The sequence below is a fragment of the Miscanthus floridulus genome, chromosome 9 (assembly GCF_019320115.1).
Source record: "Miscanthus floridulus cultivar M001 chromosome 9, ASM1932011v1, whole genome shotgun sequence".
Lineage (NCBI taxonomy): Eukaryota > Viridiplantae > Streptophyta > Magnoliopsida > Poales > Poaceae > Miscanthus > Miscanthus floridulus.
The window spans coordinates 130,952,875-130,972,724 of NC_089588.1; the positions used below are offsets into that span (position 1 = coordinate 130,952,875).

General features: G+C 44.9%; 1 pseudogene; it reads right to left on the minus strand.

Moving 5' to 3' along the window:
- Nucleotides 1-2,156: 2,156 nt before the first annotated feature.
- Nucleotides 2,157-19,850, minus strand: part of LOC136480944 (disease resistance protein Pik-2-like) — a 31,456-nt pseudogene continuing 13,762 nt past the window's right edge.

The following is a 19,850-nucleotide window of genomic DNA, read 5'->3' on the forward strand; positions in this document are numbered from 1 at the left end:
ATGGGCAGAATAGACGTGGGCGTTCGTCCGGATATATAGGCGCTAGCCTCTCCGTATATAAGAGATTGGTACATGATCAACAGCAACCTACTCCCGTCGTTTCATATTATAAGTCGCTTTGATTTTTTCGATACATTTATTTTAATATGCATCTAGATATAAAATATATCTAAATACATAGTAAAATGGATGGCAAAAAAAAAAAGTCAAAGCGACGTCTAACCAGGACCACAGGAGACGGTGAATCACGCATTAGGGCAGTCCCAATAAAAAAAACTAGTAGTTTCTATAACATAGGATACCACACCAAAAAAAAGTACTGCTTTCAACCCATGGTTTCTATGAGTAATAATTATTTTCTCTTTCTCTCTCCCAACTCTATCTTCTTCCTCCAATGAGAGTGCGGCACGAGCCCCCTAGAAACTGGTGGTTTCTCCCCAATGGCGATTTCATGGTTTCTTGGTGCATTGGGTCAAGAGAAGACCTGATTTCTTTACGAGGAAACCATTTCTAAGATTTTTGCTCTCTTTCTTCATTAATTACGTTGCCATGTCAGCATTTTGCCTACGTGGCAAATCATTTAACGAGGATAAAAACCATCTTCAATACACCATTGGGACTGCCCTTAGATTTCACTGGTCTGACCTTGTGGGATTTATTTTCTGGTGCTGTTGTGCTCCGCGGGGTTCCCTAGGTCTGTTCGAGGTCAACTCGATCGGCTGCAAAATCTCTGACATTGTTCTTGTCGATTCTAAGCTTTTTCAGCTTGTTATTGGCGTCTGCATATATATAGCTCCATCTGATTGAGGCTAAAGCTTCTGCAGGTGTAAACTTTCTGCACATTATTGTGACGCCTTTTGCTCCCAGCTGATTCTCTTGTTCGATGCCTGGATCCAGCATCCCAGCGGGCAAATGGGTCGTGTGGAAACCAGGCAGCGGCAACGCAAAAAGGAAATACATAGAGCCTCCTCAACCATTCGCACAACATAAATATAAATACGTTCCAAGCTTATTAGAATGTACGAACCACAGAAAGGTCCAGAAACTAGATAAATAATACAAGCCACGAGTTCAGCAAAAAGAAAAATGTTGCAGCAGGTTCTAATAGCAGCAGAGTACATTGAGAATTTGAGACAGCATATTTTATTTATTCGAATAGAAAATAGCTCGGGGGAACATAAGAGCCGAAACCGTCTGGCTCACAATCAAGTGAAGTTGTGTCTTGTGGCGATGGGCTCTGTTGTAGTCTTACAAGCATTGAAGCCAGCTCCATTTGAGCTGCACCACGGTTCATGCAGAAACTTGGATCAGAAACATCAATAATTCTACTTAATCTTTGTGCAAATACTATGCTTACAACCATAAATTATCCGATGACCAAAGTGCTTACTTCCTAGTGAAGAATCATAGAAGGATAGATGTGTGAGAAGGATAGATGTGTCATAGACTCTCACGTGACAGATTATAAACAAGTGACTTATGTACAAATCAAACGAAGGAACCAACCATCGAGGCAGCACAGTACATGTTATATCGATATAGGACATAGGAGACTGGAAAACAGAGTTGGTGCAGCCAGTGACTGAAAAAAAAACTACACGTCCGTTATGTAATGGATTCAATGATGGAAAATCAGTATGTGATAAAACAGGTTTGGAAGTTTCATACATCAGCATATATGTTCGCATAATGGAAATGCGACGGTGCTGTACCAGATGTCTCTCAGGAATCACAAAGTTATTTGTTTGACGGAAAGTGGGCTAACACATTTTCAAAATCTGTGCAGTCGAATGGCTGACACGCACGAGCAGCAACAGTGACACCATCATCTAGGATAGGACAGAACAGGTTGGAGAGAGTACTTACTTACACTGTACGCATGCAGATCCAAATTCGTATCTCCTCGAGACACATTATTATTGTCTCCTCCTGAAAATTCGGATAAAGCTAATAATTAATTGAGTAGAGACAAGCAAGTGCTGTATATATATATATATATATATATATATATATATATATATATATATATATATATATATATATATATATATATATATATATATATATATACCAAAAAAGAGACAGATTATAACAAGACAGAAATAAATAAAGACATATTAACTGGATTAGAACTACAAAATTCTCGTCGTACCTGATTAATATGATCTAGGCATACGAAACGTGGGATGGTTGGGATGGACGTTGCATGCGTCCCTCAGTGCAGCAAACGCAGCATCCCACTCCACAACAGACACGCCACGATAGCTGATCTTCCCTCTGAGTTCCGGAAGGGAAGGCAGGTACTCCAAGCCAATATTCCCACAGTAGTCATTGTAGTTACCTTTCAGGGCCCACAAAGGGACATCAAAATCAAGCATTTCAAGATTTGGCATCACTCCAGAGGGTACAACTTTTCTGGAGTCATTGCTTTTTCTAGAGGCAATGGGCATAGCATCCTCTCCATTCCACATATGCAATGAAACACTAGTGTACGTCCTCCTCGTCGGGCTGCTCAAACAGGACCATTGTTGATAAATAAGGCATTTTCACATTTATTTTAATCCATAAAAATAACGCAATAAAAAGGAGAGTGAAGTCATGAACAAAAAGACAGAAACAATTCACGACAAATGTTAATATGATGATAAGACAAATTATAGAGCCGAAACATATGTGAAACATTATTTTACAAAGCTGAAGCATCACAGACATGATCGTTTTACATAGCTGAAGCATCACAGACATGATCACAAATATAAAAGATGTGTTCTCAAATATTAAGATCATGATGATCACAAAATTAAAAGGAACCAGAAAACCAGTACTAGCATAATCATTCAAATCAACCAAACAGAGCATGTTGAAAATGATAGCAGTATTGCCTAGGAACATCATGATATTGATAATGAAACTCAGAAGAGGGTGAAGGAGATTATACCCTGCGGCGGAGCCGCTCGCACCAGGAAAAGCCATGGTGGTGCTTTGCTGTTGTAGTCGTCCCGCTCGATGCAGTGCAGAAAAGGATGCCGTGAAGAGGCACTGCTACAGGTTGACCAGCGAGTAGTCGTGCCACCACCGACACTCCCCAAAAACGTAATCGCCCGTCTTCACCCGAGCAGGTGAAGCCCACGACGGAGACGCGTTCCGGAGGCCTACTCTTCCATCTCTGGTGCTCGCCGGAGGTGGAACGGGAAGAACTTGCGCTGCTGGAAAGTGGTGTATTTTCGCCAAGAGAACATAACCGAGAGGGGAGGATTTGTTTTATAGACAGAGGCCAGAAGACGAGAAGCCGACGGCACCGAGGGGTCACACCTCCCTTCTGCGGTGGGAGAGACGGAGGAGACGGAGACGGAGAGCCAGGAGTCACGGGAGTTACCAGAAACTCCTCCAATCAATTCCAATCAATTCGTCAGTTTCAAAAATAAAGGCCTCGCCCGCCCGTCCGCTCGCTCGCCGCCGCCCGCCCGCCCGCCCGCCCGCCCGCCCGCCCGCCCGCCTGCCTGCCTGCCTCGCCTCGCCACGCCACGCCCACGCCCACACCCACGCCCACGCGCACGGGCTCGGGCCGGGCGGCGGCGGCGGCGGCGCGCGCGCGCGCGTGTGGCATCCAGGTGATCCACTTTTACTTCTCAAATAGATCGACCAATGACCAAGTATTTAAGTAGAGTCGCCTCTCGATTAAATTCCCATATGGTATAAAACCATGAATGCACATGTACGGACCATAGAGTTTAATAAAGTTATTAAATAAATGGGCCAAGCCCATAATATCTAACAATCCCCACCAAACTCTAGGGTACGCAGTTTGAAGTTCTCAGAACCACATTCCTTTTATATACCAGTGTTTCGATGGAGACTGTTAAGTTGAACATCCATCTAGAAAGCTAGCTACACTCATCCACAACTGAACAATGGACAGAACCTTGAATTGACAGTTTTGTGCGAGATGAGTTTCACATAGCCTCTTAACTGATACTAGGCTGCCAAGTGCCTTCCCTCTATTTGAAGCATATAAGTCACACTTCGAGGCCTTTTCATGAGCATCTAGAGATTACCCACATCTCATAGATTGTGACTAGCAATCGAGCTCATATAGGTGTGTTCCTTATAGGATGTTCTGTAGGACAACATCCCCGCTGTACCAAGCCGCTCGGATCACATTAAGAACTTAATCATCCTGCCTAACAGTATTAGAGAGACGGTGTATCTCCAACGAACTGAGCTATAATCTAAGGGGTCTCTCCCTCAGTCAATCAACAGCTTGTTTCGCCATCCTAATTCACGGGATCTCCGATCACATAGGATAGGTTACCACTGTTGATGGCTCTATGTGGGTCTCAAACCCAGTTCCCTCGACGCACCTTCTATCACATTGCGTGACAGACCCTTAGTGAATTGATCTGCCAGATTATTTGATGTATGAACATAGTCCAATGCAATTACTCTGGAGTTTCTCAGTTTTCTGACAGTCTTCAAACGTCTCTTCACATGCTTTGTGGACTTCATGTTATCCTTAGAACTGTTTACCTTAGTGATCACAGTTTGATTATCACAGTTCATGGAAATTGCTGGGATTGGTTTCTCAACAATCGGCAAATCCATCAGGAGATCACGGAGCCACTCTGCCTCAGCACTAGCGGTATCCAATGCGGTCAGTTCTGCTTCCATTGTAGACTTCGTTAAGATAGTCTGCTTGCAAGACTTCCAAGAAACAGCACCACCTCCAAGTAGAAACACGTATCCACTCGTGGCATACAGCTGATCCGCATCAGAAATCCAATTAGCATCACAATAACCCTCTAGTACCCTCGGATACCCGGAAAAGTGAATGCTGTAACTCATTGTCCCTTTCAAATAGCGCAGCACTCTCTCAAGAGCATTCCAGTGAGTATCTCCCGGATTTGACACAAACCGGCTCAGTTTGCTTACAGCGAACGAGATATCAGGCCTGGTTGCGCTAGCTAGGTACATAAGAGAACCAATTATCTGTGAATATCTCAATTGGTCTCTTGCAATTCTGTGATTCTTCCTCAAATGAATACTTGGATCGTACGGAGTAGGAGCAGGTGTACACTCATTGTACCCAAATCGGTTCAAGACCTTTTCCACATAGTGAGACTGCATAAGAGTTACCCCACCATTTCCTTCCTCCCTTGAAAGCTTAATATTGAGAATAACATCAGCCTCTCCCAAGTCTTTTATCTCAAAGTTACTCGACAAAAAATCTTTTACTTCTTTAATCACATTTAGATTGTTGCCAAATATTAATATATCATCCACATATAAGCATAGTATCACACCATCACCACCACCAAACCGATAATATACACATTTATCAGCTTCATTCACAACAAAGCCGGCTGATGTTAAAGTTTTATCAAACTTCTCGTGCCACTGCTTAGGGGCTTGCTTTAGGCCGTATAGGGACTTCAATAACTTACAAACTTTACCCTCTTGACCATTTGCAATAAACCCATCAGGCTGATCCATGTAGATCTCTTCCTCAAGCTCTCCATTTAGGAAGGCTGTCTTAACATCCATCTGATGAATGAAAAGGCCATGTGAGGCAGCCAGGGATAGCAACACACGAATGGTCGTCAACCGAGCAACAGGTGAGTAAGTATCAAAGTAATCTTCGCCTTCCTTCTGTGTATAACCCTTAGCAACAAGCCTAGCTTTGTACTTCTCAATTGTACCATCAGGCCTCAACTTCTTTTTAAACACCCATTTACAGCCCACAGGTTTGCAACCAAATGGACGATCAACCACTTCCCACGTCCCATTGGACATAATGGAGTCCATCTCACTTTGCACTGCCTCCTTCCACATGTCAGAATCAGGAGAAGAGTATGCCTCAGAAATGGTTGTGGGAGTGTCATCCACGAGATATATAATAAAGTCTTCTCCAAAGGATTTTGCAACTCTTTGCCTCTTACTCCTTCGAGTGACAGTATTATCATCCTCCTCAGGATTTTGCTCAAGCTCATGGGTGTTATCATCAGCGTGTATATTTGATTCATGAAGTTCAGGAATAGGATCATGACTAGACATGCTAGATGCACCTATTTTCATTGGAAATTCATTCTCAAAGAACGTGGCATCTCTAGACTCCATGACCGTTCCAACAGCCATATCAGGAGCACTAGAATTTATTATTAAAAACCGATAGCCCACACTATGAATGGCATAGCCTAAGAAAACACAATCTACAGTTTTTGGTCCAAGCTTTCGCTTTTTGTTTATTGGCACGTTCACTTTGGCCAAACAACCCCAAACGCGAAGATAAGAAATATTTAATCTCTTTTTCTCCCAATCCTCAAATGGAGTGATTTCTTTGTTCTTTGTGGGCACTCTATTTAGGACATGATTCGCAGTTAAAATTGCCTCACCCCACCATTCCTTAGATAAACCAGCTATCTCCAACATGGCATTCACCAAGTCAGTTAGAGTGCGGTTCTTTCTTTCAGCAATCCCATTGGATTGTGGTGAGTATGGAGGTGTCCTCTCATGAATTATACCGTGCACCGCGCAAAACTCAGAAAATTCATTAGAGAAATATTCTCCCCCGCGATCGGACCGCAACCGTTTGATATGCTTTTCAAGTTGATTCTCAGCCTCAGCTTTAAAGGTTTTAAAATAATGTAATGCCTCATCTTTTGTTTTAATTAGGTACACATAGCAATATCGAGTGCAATCATCTATGAACGTTATGAAGTATCTCTTACCACCTTTTGTCAAAATTCCGTTCATTTCACAAATATCGGAATGGATGAGATCAAGTGGTGCCAACTCTCTCGCCACAGCTGCCTTGTGAGGCTTGCGAGGTTGTTTTGCCTCAACGCATGTATGACATTTGGAGCTTTTGGCAACATCAAATTTAGGAATTAAATTCAAACCAGCTAAGCGGGACATGCAACCAAGATTAACATGACATAATCGAGAATGCCAAACATTCATCTCAACATTAACGTTATTAACGACATTATTCACTGCAAGAGGTAAAGTATCAACCAAAGACAAGCGGAACAAGCCTCCGCTCTCATAGCCTTTTCCAACAAAGGTTCCATACTTTGACATAACACATTTATTCGACTCAAACACAAGTTTAAAACCGTCTCGACATAGCAGAGAGCCACTAATAAGATTTTTCCTTATTGAGGGGACATGATGCACGTTCTTGAGTTGCACGGTCTTCCCCGAAGTAAGCTTCAGATCCACCGTACCAACACCATGAACACCAGCACGCGCGCCATTCCCCATCAGCAAGGCTCCACTCCTCCCGACCTGGTAAAAAGAAAACAAGGACTTATCAGCACACACATGTATATTTGCACCTGTATCAACCCACCAATCAGGTGAGGAACAAACTGTAAATGCAGATAAATTACCATACCCAGCAGCGTCTGCATCAGTCTCAATGGTGTTGACTGTCTTCGCCTTTGGTGGGGGCTTCCACTTAGCCTCAGGACACTCTCTAGAAAAGTGCCCAGTGTTCCCACAAGTGAAGCAGTTCATCTTTGCCTTGTCTAATCCCATCTTCTTATTATTACCTTTCTTGAAGAAGGTAGTGGATTTCTGCTTAAGCTCCTGCTGGGGCTTCTTCTTTTGTGGCTTAGGACGAAACTTTTGCACCACATGTGCACTAGTAGTCGCCTCACCATTCCCGCCCTTGCTCTTTCCCTTAACATCCTTTGCTCTTGCCTTGTCCTCAACATCAAGAGTGCCAACAAGTTCAGCAATGCTAAACTGCTGCCTCTTGTGTTTCAAGGTAGTAGCAAAATCAGTCCAGGAAGGTGGCAGCTTAGCAATAATACAACCTGCCACAAACCTGTCAGGGAGAGGACAGCCGTACAGCTCCAATTCCTTCACCAGTCCCTGTATCTCATGAGCCTGTTCGACTACAGGACGGTTATCAACCATCTTGTAGTCATGGAACTGCTCCATGATGTACAGCTCAGAACCGGCGTCGGAAAGACCGTACCGGGCCTCAAGGGCTTCCCACACAGCTCTGCCAGTCGGGAGTGGTATGTAGGCATCAACCAAAGAATCATTGATGATGCTCAACAGTGCAGCCTTGCACATGGTCTCAGCATGTCCCCAAGCCTGCTCATCCTCATCGGATCTCACAGTAGCAGGCTGCTCATTGAGCACATGACCACAGCGCATGGCCGACAACCACAGAAGGGCTTTCTCACGCCACCTCTTGTAGTGAGTGCCCTCAAACGGCGTAGGCTTTAGCATGCCCGCAAAGCCAACAGATGAAAATGGCCTGAAATTACGTTTTTGGATTGTTGATAAATAAGGCATTTTCACATTTATTTTAATCCATAAAAATAACGCAATAAAAAGGAGAGTGAAGTCATGAACAAAAAGACAGAAACAATTCACGACAAATGTTAACATGACGATAAGACAAATTATAGAGCCGAAACATATGTGAAACATTATTTTACAAAGCTGAAGCATCACAGACATGATCGTTTTACATAGCTGAAGCATCACAGACATGATCACAAATATAAAAGATGTGTTCTCAAATATTAAGATCATGATGATCACAAAATTAAAAGGAACCAGAAAACCAGTACTAGCATAATCATTCAAATCAACCAAACAGAGCATGTTGAAAATGATAGCAGTATTGCCTAGGAACATCATGATATTGATAATGAAACTCAGAAGAGGGTGAAGGAGATTATACCCTGCGGCGGAGCCGCTCGCACCAGGAAAAGCCATGGTGGTGCTTTGCTGTTGTAGTCGTCCCGCTCGATGCAGTGCAGAAAAGGATGCCGTGAAGAGGCACTGCTACAGGTTGACCAGCGAGTAGTCGTGCCACCACCGACACTCCCCAAAAACGTAATCGCCCGTCTTCACCCGAGCAGGTGAAGCCCACGACGGAGACGCGTTCCGGAGGCCTACTCTTCCATCTCTGGTGCTCGCCGGAGGTGGAACGGGAAGAACTTGCGCTGCTGGAAAGTGGTGTATTTTCGCCAAGAGAACATAACCGAGAGGGGAGGATTTGTTTTATAGACAGAGGCCAGAAGACGAGAAGCCGTCCGCTCGCCCGCCCGCCCGCCCGGCTGCCTGCCTGCCTCGCCACGCGCACGGGCTCGGGCCGGGCCGGGCGGCGGCGGCGGCGGCGCGCGCGCGCGTGTGGCATCCAGGTGATCCACTTTTACTTCTCAAATAGATCGACCAATGACCAAGTATTTAAGTAGAGTCGCCTCTCGATTAAATTCCCATATGGTATAAAACCATGAATGCACATGTACGGACCATAGAGTTTAATAAAGTTATTAAATAAATGGGCCAAGCCCATAATATCTAACAACCATTGCATTGGTCCCAAAGTGCCTCAACTTCTGGAAGAAGCTGCGATCACCGGCGTTAATATTGCTTGCTGTTACCGTGGACTCTGTTGTCAGGTAGAGATAACAGAGCGCCGGTAACCTAGCAAGGAGTTTCAGATCCTGCTCATCCATAGTAATCACAAACAGCACCAAGTGGGCCAGGTTGGACAATCTAATTAAATGCCATCCCAAATAATGGAGAGGTCGTGGGAGCACAAAGCCTGCTGCTTCCCACATGGCTGTATCTGCGTGCCAAGGTGAATCGTACACATCTATATGCTGGAGCTTTTGCATGTTGCTTAGAGCCTCCACAAAATATCTCTGCATGCTCTCGTCCACCCCATCATAAGTGGCAAATTCAAGTACCCTCAGTTCTCGCAGGCTGTCAAGCTCTTTCAAAAATTTCAAGGCCTTGTCACTCCAACCATTCATTATTCTTAGCTCCTCCAGGGAAACCAGCTTCCCAATCTCATCCGGTACCTTGTCAGCACATAGCCGGACCAGCTCTTTTAGTTGCACAATGCTAGCTGGCAATGTTCCTTGCACATCGAGTGTTTGCAGTAACTTTAGATTCCCTAGTTGTATGGGGAGCTCAGGGGAACTACCGTTGAATCTTATCCTAAGGTACCTCAAGTGAAGTAAATCACCAAGATGCTCAAGGTGGCAACCTTTCTCAAAGCTGCAGTCTACTATGTCTAGCACGCGCAAAAGTTTAAATCTCAAAAACTGGTCCTGGCTATCAATAAAACACTTGAATGCGGTATAAGACCTCACTTTTTGCATCCCACTAACCATTGTTTCAGAATTAACGTGCTCGGCTATTCTGTTTTGGTGGGCTAACCGACGGACACTGCTTGCTGCAGGTGTTCCTTCAACATTGTCACCTAATATAGCAAAAAAGTTTTCATCAGATGAAAGCTTACGCATCAGATCAAGAACCATATCATGAACACGACAGCTGTCTACTCTGCCATTCCACTCATTCTCCACTGGCTGGATCAAGCTTCTATTAATTAGATCATTGAAGTATCTTTCTCCAAGCTCAAATAATCTTGTTCCCTGTTTCCCATCAATAAATCCTTCAGCTATCCACTTCCATATCAAAGAATCCTTTTTGATCTCATAATCTTCTGGATATGTACTTAGATATAGCAAGCATGTCCTCAAATGTGGAGGCAGATCATAGTAGCTAAATGAAAGTATTGTCATTGTATCTTCAGCTTCCCTGTTATCTGTAGTATGAAAACCAATAGAGTTGTAGACCATTGACCATTCGCATTCTGGTTTATCAGCCAACAAACTAGCCATTGTGATGATTGCTAATGGTACACCAGCACATTTCTTTAGAATTTTCTCAGAAATGTCATCTGGATGGTTATCAAGGAACTTTCGGTCTGCTCTAGATAACCTTGTATAAAATAATTTCATGGAGTCATCATTGGAAAGTTGTTTCAGCTTGTAAACCTCACCAGATGCTTTGGCAACTTCAACATTTTGAGTAGTTGTGATTACTTTACTTCCATGATTATTCTCAACAAGAGCTAGTTCGATTGCTTCCCAGGTGCATACCTCCCATACATCATCAATAACAATAAAATACCTATCCACACCAAAGTGGAAGAACCATTGGTTAGTAATAATGTTGGAGCTTCTACATAATTAAAAAAATTCTATAATTAAAAGTAGTCGCCATTACATATCAAACTCATGACTATTATGTCAGTACAAATATACAGTGCATTGATGTTTCAGAATCTTTCTGACTATTAATCGTAGTTGAAAGTAATTATAGAAGAGTAACTTCAAGAAGTAACCTACAACTTTGGGCATATGCATGAAAAATTGAAAACTACACATTAAAGGTCCTATTTTTTTTTTAAACTACAAATTTAAGGCCAAGTTGTATACAGAAGTTACATATCTAAGTGCATGTTGCAACACAAGGTGACCCTAAAACTGTTCTTTTTCTTAAAATATACCTCAACTTTTATGCATATGCAATAAGAAGTTATCGTCTTATGAGATTATTTTATACTATATTTTTTAGGGTCCTTATTTTTATACTATAAGTTGAAAGTTTATAGTTGCAGAAGAAAAATATAAAAAAACTAAGTTCAATTATGAATTAGAAATGTTTAAGCCGTTAATTAAATTATGATACTATGCATGCCCTTTTATGTCGGACACCACTGAATTATGCATTTTTCTAACAGGTGAGCTAAAAGCATTTATGTCGGATACCACTGAATTATGCATTTTTTTATGTGTGGAGTAGAAAAACATCAATCTCAAGCAGCAGTCTGGCATGCATAGATGATGCGGAGATAATATTTTTTAGTATAACCTACAGCAAATTGTGGAGCAACATCATCTTAAAAGGCACTTGCTAATTACAATTTACAATTGGATTTCTGATGTGTACCTCTTGTTCTCTAGGAATTCTCGAACTTCACGGATGAGGAGATCAACACCTCTTCCAGTGTTATGAATGTTCTCATACCTATTTTTGTCAAGATCAAAGAGAATGTCCTTGAAAACTTTTACCAAATCATGATCCTACCAACTGAAACAAAAGCCCCACAATCGTATTGCGACTTAAGCTTGTCACACACCGCTTTGGCAAGAGTGGTTTTGCCCAATCCCCCAACACCAACAATAGAAACCTTCTTGATAGTTTTCTTGTTAGGCGCATCATCATCTGGTTGGGATAGATTCAGCATAGAGATGAGCTCGTCCCTTGACTTGTCAACGCCAATCAGTTGGGAAACATCTTTGTACATAGCAGTAAGGCGAGGATCAATAGTGGACGCTGATGTAATTGACTTGGACATAATCATCTCATCGAGTTTGTACTTCTGACGCCTTTCAGCAACCTCGTCGAGATGCTTCTTGATATCATCGATGGCACCCGCAATATCATGGCGAACCTTGGCCTTGGTGAACACCTTGCCCATGTTCTTCATGGCGCGTCTGAGCCTGCTCGGGTCGGCAGGCTCTCCGCCATCGACGCGCACGAGGAAGGTGTCGAGGACATCCTCCATGTCGTAAGATGCCTCCCTGACCTCGCGCGCCCACACCTTCACCTGCTCGTCGAGCCAGTCCCATGGCACACCAGCGACCACGCGGAGTAAGGCGTGGATGCACTCCAGCTCGCTGTGGAGCCACTGCACCTGCTTCCGAACGTCCTTCTGGAGCTTGTACTTGTTAGATTGATCTCTTGACCAGTAGGCCCAACGGCCTATTGGGCCTTGGTCTCGCGCCCTGATCGGGGGCGCCCAACCCTACATGGTTGGTGGGCCCCCGTCGCACTGCGCTATATAGATAGGTGGGGGCCGGCGGCTCAAAGCACGAGGTTCGCCGTGAGCCGCAAACCCACCGACAAAACCCTAGTCCGATCTCGAAGAGGACGCGCAGCCAGCGACGGGAAGCCGCCACCGTCATCATCGTCTCCACTGCGTCGCCTCTCTTCACCGACCGTCGCTGCCCGTGCGCAGCCTACATCGACGAACCTGATGGAGGCTACTGGATCCTCCACCCCTGCGGTCTCAGGTTCGGTACCCTTCCCTTTCTCTCCCTGTCTCTCTGTAGACCGTTTCTACATGTCCTAGGATCTACTGTTTTACATGTTGTACCAAATAGAACAGTCAAAGTCTAGATCGATGATCCTACAGTCATAACATTGGTACCGGAGCCACGGTTTAGGTATAGATATGGCTAGGGTTTTGATCTAGAACGGATAAATCGGTTTGAAAAGCAAAAGATGAAGAGATCCAGTGCGGATCTAGAACGTAGAAGGGGCTTCGGCCGACAGTGGGTTCGGATGAACCCTAACCCTAACTGGGTTAAAGGAAAATTGAGGGCTCGTTTTCATGACAAAATCGAACCCTAAAAGCCGAAATCGTTTCGGGAAAAGCAAAACAGAGGCCATCCCAAACCCCAACCCTAACCCTAATCGTCAAATCGGGTCAAAACCGAACAAATCAAAAGAATCAAAAGAAAGGGGAGAAAGGTAAGAGGGTGGCCTACCTCGCCGTTGCGCGGCACTACAGTCACGCCGGCGCGCGGGGAAGAAAAGGGCCGGCCGGGGGTGATCTACTCGCCGGAACGGCCACTAGGGCGCCGCGGCCAGGCCGCTCGACGGCGGCGCGCTCACCCGCTGGGGAGCGCGCACGCCGGCGAGGGGGCCGGAGACGGCGCCGGGGCTTGCTGATCTCTCTCGCCATCGGAGCTCCTCGCTCGGTGTCTGCTGCGGCGGGACTGAGTGGAGAGGAGAGAGCAGTGAGGGGCGGAGAGAGAGAGAGCGAAGCCGAATGACGCTAGGTCAAGGGCGCCGCGCCGGTCGCGGGGGGTTTTGATCTCGCGACGCGCGCGGGCAGCCGTCGGATGGAGATGGACGGCCACGCGCGACTGGGCCAGCGCTGCAGCCCAGGCGGGAATGGATGCGCGGCCGAATTCCCGGCCCAGGCCCAGGTTGCGGCCTGGGCGCGGGGGAGCGCTGGAGCGCGCGGCTGGACCGCAAGCCGCTGGGCCAGGTGTGCTGGCTGGCGCGCGCGCGCGAGAAAAGGGCATGGGCCGAATTTTGGTGGGCCGCGCGTGTGCTGGCTGGGCCGAAATGGCCAAGTAAACAGTAAAGTAACAGTTTTTGTTTTTCTTATTTTCCAGAAAGCAGTTTGATCGATTTGAATTGATTTTTATGACAATTTTCTGTACAAAATTTATCCAACGATATTTTTTGTTCAGTAAACAGTAAATTTGCTTCTGGAAAATAGGAAAAAGATTATAAAATGCTAAAGTTTCCGTTGCGTATTTAAAGTTGTAATTTTCGTTATTAAATTCGAACCAACGGGAGAATTTAATTTTGAAAAGGATATGTTTTAAATAGATTATAATATTGTTGTTATTCTGACCAACGTTGATTAATGGCAATATTATAATGTTTTTGTTATACATTAATTCTATTTCTGCCCAACGGTGATGTAGAATAAGTGTAGAAAATAATTGTATGTTTTAATTTTGACCAACGTTAAACTAAGGCATGCAATTATTGTTGTTATTTCTGTTCTCACCCTATTTGAATTATGTTTTCAGGAGGATACAACTTAATGAGTTGTATCAAAGAGATCCCCACTCTAAAAGGTGATAACTATAATGAGTGGAAGAAAAAGATAGACCTGGCATTTATCCTCGCTGAGGTGGACTGGGTTGTCACCACACCGTGCCCTAAAGAACCTGTGGCACCGGTGAGGGAGACAGATGAGACTGATGCTGCATGGCAGAACAGAGAGCGGGATTTTGCTCCCGTAAAGATGTCCTATGACCTTGAGCATAGGAAATGGGTCACTGCCAACAAGAAGTGTCTGGCAGTGATAAAGAACACAATTGAGCCTGCTATTGTGGGCTCAATTCCAGACTGTGACACGGTCACAGAGTACCTAGACAGAATAAAGAGTCAGTTCACTGGCTCTTCAAAGACATATGCAACCCAGCTGATCAAGCAGCTGGTCACAGAAAGGTACTCTGGTGGCGGCAGTGGCATTAGAGAGCACATACTGAGAATGAGCAATCTGGCATCTAAGCTCAAACCAATGGATTTGGCACTCAAGGATGAGTTTCTTATTCATTTGATTTTTGCTTCTTTGCCCAAAGAATTTGACACATTTGTTGTTAATTACAACATACAGCCTGAAAAATGGGATTTGGAAAAGCTCATAGCCATGTGTGTGCAGGAGGAGGAAAGAATAAAAGTTTCACAAGGTGGTTCTGTGAACTACCTAAAAGATAAGAAAAAGAACTATAATAATAGTTCTTCCTCCAAATCATCTGGAAAAGGTCCCATGCAACAGTCTCAGAACCAGCAATTCCCAGTGGCTAAAGACCAGTGTCTCCACTGCAAGAAGACGGGGCATTATAAAAAGAATTGTCCTGATTTCTTAAAGATGATAATGAAGAATAAAGGTGAGAACATTATTACGTTCGTAAATGAATCCTTGTATGTAAAGTTTTCAAAATCTACTTGGTGGATTGATTCAGGTGCAACTATTCATGTTGCTAATTCATTACAGGGATTCCGTTCGATGAGAACTTTGCAAAGAAGCGAAAGTTTCATTAAAGTCGCAAATGGAGAACAAGCAGATGTTGAGGCCGTTGGTGATCTTCCGTTAGAGCTTGCTGATGGCTTCATAATTATTCTTAGAGATGTTCTTTATGTACCTTCTTTGCAAAGAAATTTGATTAGTGTTTCAAAGTTGGACCATGATGGTTATGATTGCCATTTTGGAAATGGCAAATGTCAGATATTGTTTAATAATAAATGTATTGGTCTTGCCTTCCGACAAGACGAGCTTTATTTGTTATCACTTCGTGAAAATGTTAATTCCGTATGTGATGTGAATGAAAATGTATCCTCATCGAACAATGGAAACAGAAAACGAAAGAGAGCTCAAGATGCGTTGTCGAAATTATGGCACTGTCGTTTAGGCCATATTTCGAGGGGGAGAATAGAAAGACTAGTTAAGAATGATATTCTTCCTCCATTAGAGCTCTCAGAGTTAGAACAATGTAGAGATTGCATAAAAGGAAAGTATGTAAAGAAAATTAAGAAAGATGCCAAACGAAGCACAGGAATCCTACAGATTATTCACACAGACATATGTGGTCCTTTTCCTGTGAAAAGTGTGGATGGTTATGATTCATTCATAACATTCACAGACGATTACTCTCGGTTTGGTTACATTTATCCAATTAAAGAAAGAACAGAAGCGTTGGATAAATTTAAAATATTTAAAGTAGAAGTTGAAAATCAGCATGATTTAAAGATTAAGATAGTCAGGTCTGACCGTGGAGGAGAGTACTACGGTCGGCATACCCCATATGGACAAGTTCCTGGACCTTTTGCAAGGTTCTTACAGGAGAATGGTATAGTCGCCCAGTATTCAACACCGGGCGAACCTCAGCAGAATGGAGTAGCTGAAAGGCGTAACCGTACCCTGATGGATATGGTGCGTAGTATGATAAGTTACTCCACTTTACCCACGAGTCTGTGGATGGAGGCGTTAAAAACCGCCATTCATATTCTCAATAGAGTACCAAGTAAGTCGGTGCCCAAAACACCGTATGAGTTGTGGACAGGAAGAGTACCCTCGCTTAACCACTTGCGTGTGTGGGGGAGCCCTGCTGAGGCTAAAGTTTTTAACCCAAACATTGGGAAGCTAGATCCCAAAACAGTGAGTTGCCATTTCATTGGCTACCCAGAAAAGTCAAAAGGTTTTCGTTTCTACTGTCCTAACAGACATACAAAGTTTGTGGAAACGAGACACGCTGTCTTCCTGGAGGATGAAATGATAAGGGGGAGCATGGTAGCTCGAGAAATTGACCTTGAAGAGAAGCGGGTGTTTGCACCCACTCCGATCATTCATGAGCCATTTTTCTCACTACCTGCTGTTGCTGCACCAACAGGACAAGACACTGTGGTGCCAGCACCTGTTGTTATCCCGCCTGTGGCAACAATGAATGATGATGAGGAACCTGTGGCTCAGGATCCTATAGAACCTATTGCCACACATGAGGGGGAGCAACAACAGCCTCAAACAGAAAATGTGCCAATTGACGAGGCCCCTAGAAGGTCTCAAAGAGTTAGAAAATCAGCTATTCCTGCTGATTATGAAGTGTACAACACTGAAGAATTTCAAATGGAGGATGATCCCACCTCATTTGAAGAAGCCATGAAAAGTGACCATTCATCAAAGTGGCTTGAGGCCATGGAAGATGAGATGAGATCAATGAATGCAAATAAAGTTTGGGATTTGGAGATAATTCCTAAAGGAGCCAAAACAGTACGCTGTAAATGGGTCTACAAAACAAAACTTGACTCTCAAGGGAATATAGAGAGATATAAAGCCCGACTTGTGGCAAAAGGCTTTACACAAAGAGAAGGGATTGATTACAATGAGACCTTTTCTCCAGTCTCATGTAAGGATTCCTTCAGAATCATAATGGCATTAGTGGCACATTACGATTTGGAATTACACCAGATGGATGTAAAGACGGCATTTCTCAACGGAGACTTAGAGGAAAATGTTTACATGGCACAACCGAAAGGTTTTGTCATGGAAGGAAAAGAACGTTTGGGATGCCGCCTAAAGAAATCTATTTATGGATTAAAACAAGCTTCAAGACAGTGGTACTTGAAGTTTGATCAGACAATAAAGAATTTTGGGTTTAAAGATAATGTTGAGGACAATTGTGTCTACGCAAAGTTTAAGAATGGGAAGTTTATCTTCCTTGTCCTGTATGTGGATGATATCTTACTTGCTAGTAGTGATGTCAGTCTACTACTGGAAACAAAGAAGTTTTTGTCCTCAAAGTTTGATATGAAAGATCTTGGTGAAGCTTCGTTCGTTCTAGGGATCGAGATTCACCGAGATAGAAGTAAAGGGGTATTAGGACTGTCACAAAAGGCATACATAGAAAAAGTCTTAAAGAAATTTAGTATGCACAAATGTAGTCCCTCACCTGCCCCTATAGTCAAGGGCGACAGATATGGGGATTTTCAATGCCCCAGGAACCAATATGAGATCGATCAAATGAAAGTGGTTCCATATGCTTCAGCTGTCGGAAGCTTGCAATATGCTCAAGTGTGTACGCGCCCTGACTTGGCATTTGTTACCGGGTTACTTGGCAGATTCCAGAGCAATCCTGGAATAGAACATTGGAAATTGGTAAAGAAAGTCTTGCGTTATTTGCAAGGAACGAAAGGCCTCATGATGACGTATAGAAGATCTGATTCACTCAATATAGTGGGATATTCAGATTCTGATTATGCGGGAGATAATAGAAAATCCACGTCTGGATATGTGTTTACTCTCGCAGGGGGAGCTATTTCATGGAAAAGCTCAAAACAAACCGTCACTACATCGTCCACAATGTATGCCGAGTTTGTAGCGTGTTATGAGGCAACGGGGCAGGTGAACTGGCTAAAAAAGTTCATACCCGGTTTGAAGGTGGTTGACGACATCAATAGACCACTGAAATTATACTGCGATAATAATCCAGCAGTACAGTATGCTCACAACAATAGGTTAAGTGGTGCTGCCAAACACATTGACATAAAGTATTATGTTGTGAAGGATAAAGTCCGGGATCAGATGATAAGTCTTGAGCATATAAGTACAGAAAAGATGCTCGCGGATCCGCTTACAAAAGGCTTACCACCCAACGTGTTCAGAGAACATGTAGCCGGCATGGGTTTAAGGGAAAGCCTATAATTCCTGGACTATAAAGGGCCCAAAAGTTAAAGTAACTATTTCAGATCAGAGACGTGCATTGTAGCTGTTAAATCTATCGGCGATTGACCGAGACGATGAAACATGCTCTATGCATCATCTGTGAAGAAATGAGTAAGGTTTAAAGGATTGAAGTTTAAAGTTTAAAGATAAAAGTAATAGTGAGATCAAGGGGGAGAATGTTAGATTGATCTCTTGACCAGTAGGCCCAACGGCCTATTGGGCCTTGGTCTCGCGCCCTGATCGGGGGCGCCCAACCCTACATGGTTGGTGGGCCCCCGTCGCACTGCGCTATATAGATAGGTGGGGGCCGGCGGCTCAAAGCACGAGGTTCGCCGTGAGCCGCAAACCCACCGACAAAACCCTAGTCCGATCTCGAAGAGGACGCGCAGCCAGCGACGGGAAGCCGCCACCGTCATCATCGTCTCCACTGCGTCGCCTCTCTTCACCGACCGTCGCTGCCCGTGCGCAGCCTACATCGACGAACCTGATGGAGGCTACTGGATCCTCCACCCCTGCGGTCTCAGGTTCGGTACCCTTCCCTTTCTCTCCCTGTCTCTCTGTAGACCGTTTCTACATGTCCTAGGATCTACTGTTTTACATGTTGTACCAAATAGAACAGTCAAAGTCTAGATCGATGATCCTACAGTCATAACAGTACTCACCATAGAGCAGCTTCAGCAGCTTGGGGGCGAGGCTTCCCAGCGCCCCCGTCACCACACTCATGCTTCTTCTCTTGCTTGGTTCAGATCTGAGCGCAGTGGATTCATAGAGCTACTGTGGTGGTGGCAATGGCAAGGCGGAGCGCGGCCGGCGGGGCGAGGCGGGCTCGAGGCGAGGAGTGCCCGGAGCGGCGCGGCGTGGCGAGGCGGATTCGGGGAGGAGTGGAGTGGAGGAGGCGGGCTGCCGCGGGAGGAGTTGACGAAGGAGAGAGCGCCGGGGGTCCGCCACCGGGCACGAGCTCGGGGGAGCCGCCGCCACGCACGAGCTTGGGGAGCCGCCGTCGCTTGGATCCGGAGGGTGAAGCCGCAGCTGACGATGCGGATGGCTGCCGGCTCCACGGCGGGCAGCGCTGTCGTCGCGGCTCGGGCCTCGGGGCGGCTCAGGTGGCGAGCGGCGCGGCGGAGGGTGGAGCGGAGCCGCAGCGGCCGGCTGCCGGCTCCATGGCGGGCAGCGCCGCGGCGGATGGCGCTGGTGCTGTCGGCTCCGCGGCAGCTGG